The sequence below is a fragment of the Camelus ferus genome, chromosome 13, assembly GCF_009834535.1.
Source record: "Camelus ferus isolate YT-003-E chromosome 13, BCGSAC_Cfer_1.0, whole genome shotgun sequence".
In the NCBI taxonomy this organism is placed as follows: domain Eukaryota; kingdom Metazoa; phylum Chordata; class Mammalia; order Artiodactyla; family Camelidae; genus Camelus; species Camelus ferus.
The window spans coordinates 3,630,954-3,645,985 of record NC_045708.1 but is presented as its reverse complement, the minus strand read 5'-3'; the positions used below and the strand labels follow the sequence as shown (position 1 = coordinate 3,645,985).

Below are 15,032 nucleotides of genomic sequence, written 5' to 3'. Positions count from 1 at the left end.
AGGGAAGTCTCAGAAAGGACGGATGAAGCCTTATCGGGGTTGCAGCATCGCCTCTCTGCAGCTCCGAGCCCCGGACATCAGTGCCACGAGGGAACAGGAGGTGAGGGCAGCTGTCCGAATGCTTGCGAGGCGCTGGCTCATAGGACCGTGGGCACTTGGAAGTCTGGGAAATCGGCCTGAGTCAGGCGAGTGGTCCTCTGGCCTGAAGGGAGGGCGACAGCCCTGGAGGTCTGATCTCAAGCCAGCAATATTCACTGATGTACAAGGAAACAGGGTGCCTCCCCAGAGGACCAGGCACGGGCTGTCTGGGTTAGGATGGGGGGCCTGGAGCACCTCGAAAGAGGTCTGATGCACGGAGGAGGTCCTAGGGGGGACTCGGTGCAAGGTTTGGCTTCTGCCCAGAGGGTTCCCTTCTCCCACCGTCCTGAGTCAGGTGCAGCCAGCTCCGCAGAGGGTGGCTCCGATGGGGGGGACGGACCCCCCACCACATGTGCTGTTTCCTGCCCTGTTCTGCCTTCTGGGAAAGTGCGTTGTGCCTGATCTTCGCTGAGAGCCTACTTCTGCCAGGTGCCTGCCCTGGGGTGGAGCTGGGGGTACAGAGGTGACAGGACAGGCACATCCCATCCCCGGGAGCACACAGCCTAGGAGGGACCAGACCTTGGGAGCAATGAGTAACCTGGATCAGAGAGCCCTACAGGATGCTGGCAGAGGGTGGTCCAGGAGTGAACACAGGCTGGCGGTCAGAGAGCTGCATGGGGACCTCACTCTGACAACAAGTATGAGGCCTCCCCGAGCCTCAGTTTCCCTCTCCCTGAAACTAGGAGGATGCGCTACATGGTGCCAAAGAGCTGGAAGGGACTTTCCTGAGGACCACTGGCTGGAGGAGCCCAGGGACCCCAGCTCTGCAAGAATGAATTAAATAAAGCCCCATCACAGATCACGTGCCCACTCGCTTGGGGGCTGCTTAGAGACCAGGGTTCTGCCTGTGCCGGGGAACAAGGGTCCTCTTGCCCCCTCAAGGGACTGGGGAAGGGTCTCTGGCCTGTGCCCCCTCCCCCTGGCCCGGGGTCCCTTTGCTTGCAGAGCTTTGGGTGACTGCTTGGAGCTGCACCTGCCACCCTCTCTCCTGCTGCTCACAAAGGCTGCTACCCAGGGACCCACGTGGCTGTACCGTGGGACCCAGCCAGGCCCTCGGCACCCATACAGCCCAGCAGGTGCTTGGGAGCCTCCAGCAGTGCCCCATGGTTACCATGGTTACCATGCTGCAGGAGGGTGGGCAGAAACCCTCTCCTCCACATCCCTCCCAGTGGTACCCCAACGGGCTTGGCCAGAACCTCCCAGCCCTGGGCAAGGCAGGGAGCGAGGGCCCAGTGGAACACAGGCTCTGTGTGTGTGTGTGTGTGGGGGGCGCTGTGGCCACCATGGTAGCTGGAGCAGCTCAGGGGTCCCAAGGGAACCACGGGCTTGGGGCAAGGCTGGGCACCTCGAGGGACCTTGTCAGCTTCCTGTCTTCCATTCTGGATAAGGCAGGGAGCATCTTCTAAAGGTGAACAGCCCCCAAGATCTTTCTCCCGTAGGCCGGTGTCCCTCTCCGGAGGTCCCCCCAGTATCCAATGCTGTCTCTGCACCTTTGTGCCCAGCTCTCCCTGCCCAGAAGGCTGCCCTGTCCTTTCCCCTCTGCCACCCAGCTCAATGCCACACGGGCTTCAGGCCTGGTTCCAGCCTCGCCCCCTCCTTTCCTGACCCCGTGGGATGCACACTGCCCTGCTGTGGCTGCTGGGCCAGCAGCCACTTCTGCTGTGGCCTGAGGGGCATCCCAGTGCCCTGGACCCCATATCCCCTCCCTCGCAGACCACGGGGCCCAGGGGCAGTGGCCTTGTCTACCGCCTGCTTCTTGGATCAGTGAAAGACTAGGCGATATTGAGCACTGGCCGCACCTGCACAAAGCCAAGGTCAAGAGTAGGGTCTCTCCTACCAGCAACCACAGTCCCTTGAGTTGCAACATGGGGCCCAGGGTGGCCGACGTGTCTCATCTGAACATCCTTTACTTAGGATGTGGGTCCACATTTATCCCATAGAGCTGCCCCGTGTGCCGTCAGTGGCCTTTCCTAAACCTGTCCTCCAGGACGAAGCGGAGGCACCCCAGGAGCCTGACGCGCCCTGGCTGGGACCCTCGGCTCTTCTTCAACTGTTGGGCATGAGCAGGGAGGTGTCCCCTGCTCCTGGGAAGTCAACGTGCACCTGTGTCCCCGCAGAAGGGTGGTGATGTTTAGTTGGGATTTGCAATTCCTACTCTGGACATCCTGTGTTCTTGGAAGAGCAAAGGGACAGAGATGGCTCTGTCCTCCAGGGCTGGGTGACAAAAAACGCCTCCTCAGTGAGAGGCAAAGGCACTCCCCCAGGGGTCAGGGGAGCCGCTGAGCAGAGGCAGGAGACTAACAAAAGAGGGGAGGGGAGACACAGCAGGATCAGTTCCTGCATGACAGGCGGAGGAGTGCCACTCCCACCACATGGCCCTGGACGAGCGCCTGGATGGTCAGCATTCCAACCACACCTCCTTCGGTGGGTGGGTGGTACTGGGACACCACCACCAACAGCATACCCCACCCATGTCAGGATAAAAGCTCGACGTGGGATTCAGAACTAAAAAAAGGGTAGCAGGTTGCTCAGTAGAATGAGGGCTTCTGATGCACTGGGGCGTTGCCGGAGCCCCGGGCAGCTCACTCGCCAGTTTCCAACAATCAGATCAAGACATATTTCCTTGCGCATCACTTTAAAGAGAAGCGGAAACAGTAAAGTTCGGTAAACTGGAAGAGCTGGGGAATGTTTCTCGAAGTACAGCCTCGAAACCCTGGGCCAGTGGCTGGTGAGAGAGCCCAATGAGCTGTACCAGGACCCAGGGGACTGTTTTTGGGCACTGCTGCCTGTGACCCCGATGTGTGCCCCATGGCCCAGGACTGCTGGGCACCTCCAGGGCCACTGGAGCACCCTGTTCTAACCCTCTTTGGTCGCACTATACAAGAGCCATCAGTGATGCTGGCAGGATGAACCCTGACCCCGTAGTTCAGAGTCCCCAGAAGTGCCCCGATTCGGGCAGGAACCAGAATCATGCACCGTGGAAACAGCCTTTTATAAAAGACCGTGCTAAGAGGATGCTGTGGATAGACTCGGTTAACCAGAAAAGCGCCTTTTCTTCCCGCCAACCTGCCAGCCCCTTGAGCACGCACCCTTCTCTCACCCTCCTTCCTTCCACCGTCGGATTGCTCCAGAGCCCCAGAGGCAGCAGAGAGCAAAGGTCAGGAGAGGCAGCTCTTCCCCATTTGTGCCCTGTGACCTTCAGTGCCTGTTTCTGCGCCAGTAAAACAGGGACAATGGCAGCTACTTGCCCAAGGCCAAGGCCGAGTGAAGGAGCTGACGGAAAACGGCCTGGACGTGGCATGTGCACCTGTTACGGGGGCAGCTCCACTGTCCCCTCGCAGCAGAGCCTGCCGCCCCGGCAGTGTGGGGCCCACCCGATGCAGCGGACACCAGCCCCCAACCCATCCTCTGTCTCCCTCTCCTCCTGGGCACCGAGATTGCCCAGGGTTTCCTCCTGTCTGTCTTGACCCTCATCTTCCCTCTCAAATCCTGCACTCATGGCCACTCCCTGGGCTCTGTCTTCTGCCCTCTTTACTCTCGGCCCCTCCTCCTGGGTGACCATGTCCACTGTCAGGACTGTGACTGGTGGGAGGTTGGCCATCACCTCTGGTCTAAAGCCAATTTGAACCCCAGGGCTCCCCCCTCACTGCCTGCAGCAACTGGCCGAGGCCCAGACCTTGGACCCAATGAGGCAGGGGCCAGTGTGGTGCCTGCCCGGGCAGCCCGAGTGGACCCAGCGATGAGAGGCTGGGGGTCCTGGGATCCTCCCACAGCCTGTTGTCCCCCATCTCCACGGCAGCTTCGCTGCGATGCCCTCCTAGTCACTCTGTTCATCCTCCTGAGATATGTTCAAGGGACATGGGGTCTCCTCGTCATCACACACGGTCCTGACCCCACGCCCCAGACACGTCTGCCTCCTCCATCCTGGCATGGACGTGTCACTGCCTGGCTCCAAAGCCCCCAGGGGTCCAACGGCTGGTCTCCTCGAGCCCGGTTCTTGCCCACACTCAACGACTCCCACCTTCACGTCCCCCCTGTGCTCCCCCTGGGCCTCGGCCACTGTCCAACCACCCCATTCTCCCTCTGGGGCCTGGCCTGTGCAGGGCCCTCTCTCGGGCAGTCCTTTCCCAGCTCTGCTGTCACAACCCTGACTCCTTTCAAGGTCCAGGCCAAACGTCAACCACATCTGCCCCCGATTTCTCCTCCATCAGCAGAGCCTTCCCTGACCGTTCCTGGTCTATGGTTACTGCATCCCTTTTCTGGCCCCTAGAGAGGGAGGTAGATGGGCTTGGCTCTTGGCCCTTCAAACATCTGCTGCAAAGGGGTTCCCCATCGGTGGTATTTACAGCTTTTAAACAGTGCTAAATTCTAGTTTACTTTTCAATGCATGGATTCATCAGAGTTTCCCTGTCCACAGATCCTAGTTATTTCCGAGTCTCCTCCGTCTGGAAGGAGCAGGAAGGGCACTCTTTCCACAGAGCCCCTGCCACACGGAGCACTCAGGAAGGCAAGGTGCCCAGGCAGAATTCTAGATCCTTCTGCCCTGGGGCTTCCTTTGACAGCTGGTGGACATCAGGCTGGACTTTGCTCTGAAAGACTAAAGCTGCTGAGGGGTGGAATGAAAACGTGCTGCACTGTGGAGGGTGGGCGAGCCCGGAGCGAGGCTCTGCAGCCCCCGGGCACCTGCGGACTGCTGCACTGGCGGGCGGGCGGGCGGGCGGGCAGGCAGGCGTGCAGACGGATGCCCGGTGGGCTCGTGCGCCCGGCCCTCCAGGTGGCCTGGGGTAGGGAGGACGGGCGAGGAAGGTCCCTCTGCTCACAGGAAGGCCATGCAACAGGCTGTCCCGGCCATCTCCCTCCCTCCACGAAAGCCAGGCTCTCCCAGGCTGTCCCCCTTTCTGGGGACCCCCGTGTGGGCTCATGGAATGACTCACAAGGGGGCCTGAGTCACTAAGAGTGATCTTTCCTGGGAGCCACCTGGGCTCCAGGTAGGGCCAAGGTTAGGGCTCAGCCTGTGCCTGGACGCAGAGGGTGAGCATCCTGTGCCAGGGGCTGTCTTTACAACTACTTGTGTTGCCTCACGTCACCAATGCTGAGAAAAGGGGAAGCAGGAACGGAGTGGAGCGGCTGGGAGGGTGAGAGCCAGACACTCAGGCAGCCAGTACTTTACTGGGGGCCACTGCCAGCGACAGTCGGCCCCGCGGACAAGACTCGTTATCTCCGTGACCCAAGAAGTGCTCGCTTGCTGGGGAGACCAGCCCAGCGATGAACGGTGTGCTGGCTCGTTGTGAGCCCAGCACAGGGATCTGAGAAGGAGAAACACTTGGCTTTCAGTCGTTGAGCTGGAAGACGGATCTCAGCCATTTAGCAGCTGGGGCTCAAGATCAAGATCAAGCTGGGTGGGGAGAGCCCCCAAACAGGGCTCAAGACCTTGGTGGAGAAAACGCCCCTAGCTGGGTCTGCAGCACGGGCGTGACGCTGAGGGAGCTGTCCCCACCCACTTCCGCTTTTCTCTTTCCCCAGTGCTATGGTACCTGCACCCTGCGTGGCGTGGAGACAGCCAGTTCTCCAAGTGCCTGTGTGCTGGGCTGACAGAGGAGACGGGCCACCTGGAAGGAGGAAGTTCAAGGAAGGTGGTGCCGGGGATGTGGGCGGAACAGGTGTTACGATGAGGGACACATACAACCTTGCAGGCACCAGGTCTCCAGGGCTAACCACCTGGCCACACCGTGGAGCAGGGGGTGATCTCCAGAGACCCCATCCTACAGGATATGAGCTGGAAAGTGTGCGGGAACAGGGCACCCTCAGGCTGGGGATGGCCGTGCCCAGTGCGCATCCTGGGTGTACAGGGGGAGGAAGGCTGGCCCTGTCTGAGTCCCATGGGTTGTGGCAAAGGGTAAGGAGACCCAGCCGCTGTTTGTGTCTGTGGGCAGGGAGACTCCTGGGGAGGCCCCTGGCCAAAGGGAACCCTCAAGCCCTCCCTACCCCCCGGCATGGACCGGGTGACAAGGCAGGTGATGTCCCTGCCTGGCCCCATGTGCGTTCTCTCCTGGGGAGGCCACGTCCCCATCTCCTCTTCCCTGGCTGAGCCAAAGACCATGTCTCCCCACAGTTGCCCCAAAGAAAGGAGGAACCTGCAGTGAGTCAGGGGGCTGGGCAGGCTGGGCTTGCTATCGGTGAGAAGGGTGGTTTCCACATCCCTTGGGAGCTGGGATTGAACCCTGACCCTCCTGCACGTTGGAGCAGACGCAGCTGCTGGGGAAGGATTTCCAGCACTTGCTGATGTGCTGGAACTTGGTGGGACGGGCAAGGAGCCTGCCTCTGGGTCCTGGTGCAGTGGGAACAGAATCCAGAGAGGACCAGAAGGCCTGATCAGTCTTGCCACCGCTCTGTGCCTGTTTCCCCTCCAGGCTAACAGCCTCCCTTGAGGGGGTGTTTCGGGTTATTTACAAGGATTCATGGGGAAGCAAGGTCAAAGCGCAGAGTCCCTTCTTCCCTTTCATCTCATCCAGCGGCTTGGCCCCTTGCCATCAATTTGATGACATCTTTGGAACCACAGGGCCTTGCTCTGGGGGCCTGCCAAGCTGGGCGGGATGGTGTCACCAAGAATCCTTGGTGGTTAGTGGTATCACCTACTCCTAACAGCCCCAGTGACTCAGATGCACCCAGGGTGCTGGTTCCCTCCACGAACGTCAGCACGACCTCACAGGTGCCTCCCAAAGGGTGGATGGAGCTGGTGTTTGGACATTCATGGGTCCATGGGGTGTTGGTTGACTCCAAGGGGCAGAACTAAAGAAGGCTGGCGGGAGGTAGGGACCTGGCCAGGCTCTGCCCCACCTCTGACCTTGGAGAAGTTTTGGCCTTTGGGCTTCCGTTGACTCCTCCGAAGGGGAAGACGCCCAAGACCCTGACTGCTCCGGCATGCTTGCCTCTGGGAGGTGGGACCCCTGGCTGCCAGGAGGTGGATGGAGGGCTGTGTGGGGTCCCTGGCTCTGGACACCTTCTGAGACGGACCTCCCCAAGTGCTGCCTGAAGTGGCCACTGTTCTGTCTTTTATTCTGAGATCCCAAGGAGCTGCTCTGGCTCTGGGGCCTTGGGTGATGCGAAGGCCATTGGGAATTTAGTCAAGGACTAAACGCACGCTCCTTCCAGCCCGAGTCCCGGGAAACCAGACCTGCTCCCCCAGGCTCTAGTGGCAGAGGCGGCATTCCCCTGCCACACCTGGCGCTGCCCAGTTGCCATGGGCCTGGCACCAACAAACAGGCAAGTTGAGAGGAGGCCCCCTCCCTGCAAGCCTTTACCGGAAACTGCCGAGCCCAAACTTGTGCCGCTCACTTCCTCCTGAATCACTGGGGCTTTAGAGGATCATTGAAAAAGGAAAGAGAGCCAGCCCCGTGGTGTGCCGCCTCTCAATATGCCCCACCCCAGAGCTCGCTCACCTCCCAACCCCCGGCGCCTCGGCCTGTGACCCTCACCAGACAAGAAGCGGGGTCCGTTCTGCCACACCTCCTGTGTGCAACCGCTTTCCTGACCACTCGCTCCTGTCCAGGCTCCACGTCCAGACCCAAAATGGTTTTCAGCACAAGACCGGGTTACATACTATTTCCGACCCCCTCCACCCACCACGGCCTGGCTCAGTCCCCGGGTGCTGAGCAGTGCCCATGGGGTTTCTCAACTGGCGCAGAGAGGCCCAGAGAGCTGGACCCCGGTCTTGTAAGGGAAGCCTCCAGCAGGCTGCTTTCGAGGCAGGAAAGCCCTGCAGTCCAAACACACTTACTGTCATTGTGGCTGGGTGTGGGCTTGGCGAGCGTTCCCAATGGACAGGACCTGGGCAGCCGGTGCCCTCTGGCCACCCGCCCCCCCACCCCCCGCCCCGGGACAGCACAGAGGCACGAGCCCAGGAACTGCACACGAGCCGGGGCTCTGCAGGTGGATGTAGGTGCCAAGCAACAATCAGGAGGGCGATGCCACTCTCTACACGCAGGTCCCCAAACCCTGCAACGTGGGGCCCGAATGCGCTTTCCTTAGCAGAGCAGGAGCTTGCTCTTGGCATTGGAAGGCGGATGGCGTTTTTGAGGGGGAGGAGAAGTTGCAGAGAAAGAAGAAATCCTGAAACGACAGACAGTGGGACAGCTGTGGCCTGAACTTGGTGTTCTCGCTCCTTGGATGTGGATGTATTAATTTCCATAAATGCTAACAGCCTATTTCCCCAAGAGCTATTACTTATGTCATCTCCCCTTGGATGTGTTTCAACGCAGGGCAGACAAGTGGAGGAGAGGAAAAGGCAGCCCCCACTGGTGGGTTCCCCGCTCCCCAACCCCGTCCCCACCAGGCAGCTCAGGACAGTTCCCTAAGGTGGACCCTGCTAACTGCAGGGTCAAGAGCCCCTGCCTTCAGCCCCACAAGCAGGTCCCTATCATGCCAGGAGGCAAAGAAAGTTACCAACCCCAAAAATGCTGAATCACAAAGTGAGGCTGAGCAGGAAAGTGGGGGTGGGGTGGGGAGGGAGATGGTGGCCAGGGAGGAAGGCCGGAAAGGGTGCTAAGGGGCTTCCCGCCTGGAGCCCCCCAGGACCCTCCAGACAAAGTGTAGACCCCAAAGGAGCCCCCTAGGACAAAAGCCAGGAGGAGCAGAGCCAGGGTAGGCTGCCTGGGTGGGAGGGTGGGAAGGTGGGCAGGTACATTGGCTGCTGCTACTGCAGCAGTAAGCGGTGCAGCAGCTGGGTCTCTGTGTCCTGTGTCCTGCGTCCTGCGGGAGTAGCAGCAGGTAGGGGAGGTAGGGAGCCAAGAGATGCTGAAATGGGGTAGGGGCATAGCAACCGGGGCGGGGTTGTGGGGGGTGTGTAGGTAGCCAGATGAACTGGTGCAGGAAGGCAGCGCCAAGGTCCTGGGCAGCAGAGCAAGGTGGAGAGAAGGCGCCCACGGTGAGAGAGTAGGGACTGGGAGCAGAATGGGTGGGAAGATGGGGCCAGGGACCTGGAAGGAGAGGCGCGATGAGCCTTTGGGAGAAGCAAGGAAGAGAGATGGGGAGAATGGAGACCAGGAGCGCTCCGATGGGGCTGCGCAAAGGCCGGGAGAGGGGATGGAAAGGGGGATGGGGACTGGGGCAGGCGAGGCTGCGGGAAGAGGAGGGGGCAGAGCCAGGACCAGGGGAAGGATGAAGTTTGGGGCAGGGGTCGGGGATGGGAGCTAAAAGGTCGGGCAGGTTGGCAGATAGGGCAGGCAAGCGAGGACTGGATGGGGGAAGGGAGATGATGGAGAAGGAGGTGAGCCGGTGGAGAGGAGGTGAGGACGGAGGCGGGCGCGGGGACGCGCTGGGGAAGAGGCGCTGGAGAGCCAGCGCGGGCCTCGCGGGTGCCCGCCGCCGCTCTCCCGGCACACCGCCGTGAACTGCGCGGACGGCCGGGGTCTCCCTCTGCACTCACCTGGGGGCTCCAGCTCCGGATCCTCTGCCCCGCTCCGGATCTTCCTTCCCGCCCTGCCCCTGCGACTTTAGCGCCCCCGAATCCCGCTCGCTCGACCAGGTTCCGCCCGCAGCATCTTCACCTCGTGGGACGCCCGGGGCCACGCCTCTGCCTGCTTCTCGTTGGCTCATCTTCACGCCAGTCACGCGCCTATTGGCTGAGGGATGGCCGGCCATGCAAATCAGGACGGGCCCGCCGCCGCGCCGATTGGCCAGCGCTCGTGGAGCGGAGCCCCTGGGCTTGGGCTCCGATTGGTCCCACGGCTCTGTGACGACGATGACGGGGCGGGTTCTTCCCCTTCCGAGGCTCCTCCGGCGGGTGGTAGCTGACCCGGCGCCCCTCGGCCGGTCCTCGGCCCGCAAGGCCTGCGGTTCGTGTGGGCACCGGCCGGCGGCCGGGCCTCTGGATCCATCGGTGGGGGCACTTCCTGGAAAACGTGGGGCTCCGCGGCCGGGGCGGGCGCGGCAGCGGCAGGCGCGTCTCCTAGGTAACGCTGCCCGCCGCGGGCGGAACCACGTTGGCTGGCGCCGGTGGGGGAGGTTGGACGCGGCCTGGAGGCGCGGGGGCCGGTGAGCGGGCCGGGGCCTCTGGCCGGGGGTGGGGTGCTCCGTGCGTCGCTCCCCGGGGCCCGGTGCCTGCGGGGCGCGGCGGCCGGGCGGGGCGCGAGGCTGTGCCCGAGTCCGTCGCACCTCCCCTCCTCTCCGCCTTGACGCTTGGTGCGGCCCGGGCCGCCGGTACCTTAGGGTGTCAGGGGCTCCTTGAGGCTCGACCTCCGCACTCTGCCCGGTGACGTGCATCCCACTGCAGCCCTCCAGCTCAAGGCGAGCGCAGTGCGGCCGTCATGGGCTTTGGGGTGTTGGCCCTCCAGGATTCCCGACTTTTCCCGGGCTGGTCCCCTGCTGAAGGCCCCTGCTTTGCCTATCCTTGCTGGGTGCCTGTCCCCTGCTGGCCCTGCCGACGCCAACCAACGCCGCCGCCCAGTGCAGATCTGGAGACTCCGTGGCCCTCGTAGGAGGTCCTGTCCAGAAGGCCCTGCCTGTCTACGGCCTCCCCTCCGCTGCCCAGCCCGCTGACCTGACCGGGTCCGAGCTCTCCCCCTGGGCCTTTCGCGAGGCCAGATTGCTCGCTATCCTGCTTGCTTCTTCAGACCCAGAGGCCCCGCCTTTGCAGGTCTCTTCCATGTCTGTCTCAGTAGAAGAGAGCTGCGTTCTCAGACCTGTCCTGCCTTCAGTGTTGCAGTGTGTCATTTTGGTTGAAGTATACGAAGGAGGTCTGGCCTCATAAGCTTGTGTAGTTAGAAAGGTGTACTTAGATGATTGTGAATAGCTCCCCCCCCCCCCGCCAAGTTCCAGCCCAGGTCTCCATCACCGCTCACTGCACTGTCCACTCTCTGTGGTTTTCCTAGGTCACAACCATGTCATTGGTGTGCTGACTTGTATCCTGTCTTTCTGCCTCCCTCCAGGTTCTTTCCACGAGTGCAGGGAGCTTGTCTGCTGTGTTCTCCAGGACGCTTTCTCCAGGGCCTGGCACATGGTAGGTACTAAAAGAATATCCTTTGAATGAGGAATTCCAGACAGTGCTTAATTAGACCTGCACTTACTCTCAAAAAAGCTGCCCGAAGCTTTCAGGTCTCAGACATTCCTGATCCTGTTTACCTCCGGGAAGGAAGCTCCTCTGTGCCTGGACAGCTCCTTGCAGCTCCTCCTCCTCCTCCCTTCCCTTGGTGAACCCCTGCTTGTGAGGCTTCAGCTCAGCTCAGCTCTTCAGCACCAGGGTTCCCTCCGGCAACTTCCTCTACCCGCCAAAAAAAGGGAGACTGGGTTAGGCTTGTCTTGTGTGTGCTGCTCACGCTTGTCCCCTTGTCTTTGTCCCACTGGACACTTAGATTCTTGAAGATGGGGCATCTGACAGTCTGCTTCACTGGTGTGGGTACTGGAACAGAACAGGTGCTTGGGAGACCTTTGTTTCCTATTTGGTCTGCAGAAGAAAAGACCGCAGGGAAACTTTACGGTAGATGAGTAGATGGGAAACAGACGCCCAGAAGGCAAGAGACTTTCCAGAAGTCAGAGAGGAGGGCGAGGATCAGCCCGGGGTTGCCCGACCAGGGCTCTCACTTTGCTCTGGGGGCTCTTCCCCTTGGCCTGTCCTGGTCTTGGTGGACAGAGGAGCAGGCGTGGTTACAATGGCTCTGAGGTTCATAGGACTGGCTGTTTGACTTCCGACTGGCTGTTTAGCCTCTGAGTCTCAGTTTTCTCATCTATAAGATGGGGATAAAGATGGTACTTATCTTACAGAGTTGTTGGAATAATGAATATGAGAATGTTTGTGAGTGCCTGGCTTGCAGCAGGGCCTTGCTAAAAGCTGGTGCGTTCTCTTTTGTTTCCCCCTTTCCCTTTTTCTTGGGCTCAAAGCACGGGACCCTCTGAATTTTCTCTTTTGTTTATCTAGCCCCAGAGGCCCCTCTGCCCTTCCTCCACAGCCTTCTTAACTCCACAGCATAACTGAATGAGTTCCTTAGTCTTTAAAAAGGTTTTCACTGAGGACTGGGTCCTGCCCTTGTAGAGCTCAGTCTTGTGGGCCAGCAGTGACCCTGTAGCCTGGTGGGGTGTGGTGACTTCTGTGAGGGGACCCCGTGTGGGGGATGGAAGTGCTCACCCGAGTAGGTGGCATTTGGTCTGACCCCTCGAGGAAGAGTAGGAATTGTCCAAGGGTGTGTGTGTGTCGGGGGGACAGAGAGTACCATGTCTGGGAGAAATGGAAGCCAGGGCAATGTGGAGTGGACAGGGATGAGGGCCAGGTGCAAGCCGTTATGGGGGGTTCAGGGAAGGGGAGAGGAGCCTGTGTCTCAGGTGTCATCTCTCCCTCCATCACTCACTCCGACAGGTGCTACCTGCCTCCGTCTGCCTAGCTCAGCGCTTGGTCTTGGGGTAGCCTGCCTTTTGTCCCAGATCATCCTGCTGCTGCAGCCCGGGGCTGTCCCCTGCCTGGTGGACTGGAGCAGCAGCCACCTGTTGAGGGCGATATTGGGTCCCGCGGTCTCCCTGGGAAGTGGGAGGAGGTACCGGCTCGGGAATCTGGGGCAGGTGAACAGTGTCTGGTGGGACCTATGGAGGAGGCGCAGTCCCCGGGCTAAGAGAAACTGCGGGGCAGGGTGCCAGTGCTTCCCCGGTGCTCCCCAGGCAGGAAGGGCCTCGCTGTAGAGACACCCACTCAGGCTGTCAGAACACTCACTTTGTGCGAATAAACCTCCCAATTTTATAACTAATGTCAGTGAGAAAACAATGTTTATCTGGGGAAAAAAAACCTTTGGGAATCAAGTTTATCGAAACTTCAATTTTGTGATAGAATTTACTGAGTTCTGATGGCGAGCCTGGTACCGAGGCCACAGAACAATGGGTTCCGTTCTGCAAGCAGTTGTCCAGAGAGCAGAGCAGCACAGGACAGGTGGCAAGTGCCGTCAGACCTCTTCTGCTTAGAGATCGTGAACACCTGTATGAGGTCCTGTGGCTTCTGTAACGATTACCACCAATGGGGTGGCTTAAAACAACACACATTTATCTTCTTTCAGTTGGAGGTCAGAAGTCTGAAATCAGTTTCCATGGGCTAATGTCAAGGTGTGGGCAGGGCTGCGCTCCTTCTGGAGGCCCTGGGGGAATCTGTTTCTTTGCTTTCTCCAGCTTCCAGGGCACCTGCACTCCTTGGCTTCCTCCATCTTCACATCTCTCTCTGCTTCTGTCTTTACCTGGCCTGTTCTCTGAGCCCTCTGGTTTCTCTCTCTGAGAAGGACCCTTGTGGGCACATCAGGCCCCCTCTCCCCAGCTCAGTGTCTTTAACTTGATCATACCCACAAAGTCCCTCTGGCCGCGTGAGTCACATGTTCATAGGTTCCAGGGACCAGGGTGAGGATGTCTTTGGGGGCCGTTATTCAGCCGCCACAGAAAGCGTCCACCGGCCTAGCTCAGCTCTAATGGGCCTGGGGGGTGGGGCTGGAGGGCTGGCTTCTGCTGGCGGGACCGCCCTCCCCTCCCCACATCTCCACAGCCTCCCCTGGGCTGGCCTCAACCGCAGGCTCTCCTGGGGTGGCAGGATGGCCCCTGGGGCTCCAGGTCAGCCTGGGCAGCTCCCAGTCTTGGGGGAGAGACAGCCTTTCCAGAGGGCACTGCGGCTGGAGTCCCAGGGCTGGCAGGTTCATCGTTGAGACTGTGGCTGACACCCTCTGGCCAAAGTTGTGAGCAGCCCTCCCGCACGTGGAATAGGGGAGGGTCAGTCCACGAAACAAGGGGTATCGAGATGAAAATAACCTACAAAGGAAAAAATAAACCCAAACAAACCAGTGTGTGTGCCTTACTATTCTTCTGGTAGCAGTCTGGACCTGGACGCCGTGGGGCGTGCCCGCCCACAGTGGGTGCGGGGTGGGGCCTGCACTGCAGTGGGGGGGTTGCCAGTGTTGAGGGATGGCGGAGAGCACCTCGGGGGAGCCAGTCACGTCTGTGCCTTGCAGGGCTCCCCTGTGTACCAGCACGGCCCGTGAGCGTGGAGTGTGGGTTGGCTGCCCCAAGACCCGCATTTGGGTCCTTTCAGAACAACCCTTCTCACACTTTTTAGTATCACACTCCTTTGTTCTGAAAAATGATTAAGGACTCCAAATAACTTTTTAAAACGAAAGTGATATCTACCAGTATTTATTGTTGAGTGATGTCAGCAACGTTATTAATTCACTTAAAAACAGTAGACCTGTTATAGGTGACCATAAAAATGTATTTTTCCATTGAAACCAACTATGCTTTCCAAAACGAAAACATTAGCAAGGAGAGTGGGGTGGTTTTGCATGTTTGTGAATCCTTTTAACGTCAGCCGGGGACCGCTTGGTCTGGTCCAGCCTTCTCTGTTTAATCTGTTGTGATCTGTCATTTCAGTTGAAGTATTTGAAGGAAATCCAGCCTCGCCCCAATAAGGGAGGAGGCCCTTAGAGAGAGGGCTGTGGCTGTCCTGCTGTGGCGCTGCACCCGCACTCCACAGGTGGTCCTTTCTCTAGGCGGAGTTTGACACCCTGTCCCTGAGGCTCCTCTCTCTGCTGCGTTAACCCTCCAATCTGTCTCGCACGGTGGGTGGATGTCTTACCCACGCCGATGTTACACCATCATGCTTGCTTGCTCTGAGCACGCTGGCACTGAGTTAGGCAGATTTTCCAAGTACTGACACGTTTAATCATACACTTTCAGAAGATCACTCTCATCACCATCACTACCCGTCTCATCAGGAGAGTCTTTCAGAGGTACGAGGCTGTCAGGCTCACAGTGGAGGGTACAGATTCTCCCACTTCTCAGTTTTGCCCGAAAGCTCCATTTTTATAACGTGTCTTCCTTGAAGCGAAGGCTCAGTTTGTTCAGGTTTGAGTGATGGTCTACAAAGTAGCGAAATCTGAACCACC

At 59.6% G+C, this 15,032-nt stretch overlaps 2 protein-coding genes across 3 annotated transcripts in view; one reads left to right on the top strand and one right to left on the bottom strand.

Annotated features, from left to right (window-relative positions):
• Positions 1-9,701, bottom strand: part of KCNAB2 (potassium voltage-gated channel subfamily A regulatory beta subunit 2) — an 84,022-nt gene extending 74,321 nt beyond the window's left edge. For both annotated transcript variants that reach the window (XM_032495047.1, XM_032495051.1), the window contains exon 1: positions 9,563-9,701. The gene's annotated coding sequence lies outside the window, so the exon portion shown is untranslated. The remainder of the gene's footprint in view (positions 1-9,562) is intronic.
• Positions 9,702-9,937: 236 nt separating this feature from the next.
• Positions 9,938-15,032, top strand: part of NPHP4 (nephrocystin 4) — a 102,935-nt gene continuing 97,840 nt past the window's right edge. Inside the window, 2 exon segments of the mRNA XM_032495045.1 lie at positions 9,938-10,088; positions 11,064-11,134. The gene's annotated coding sequence lies outside the window, so the exon portion shown is untranslated.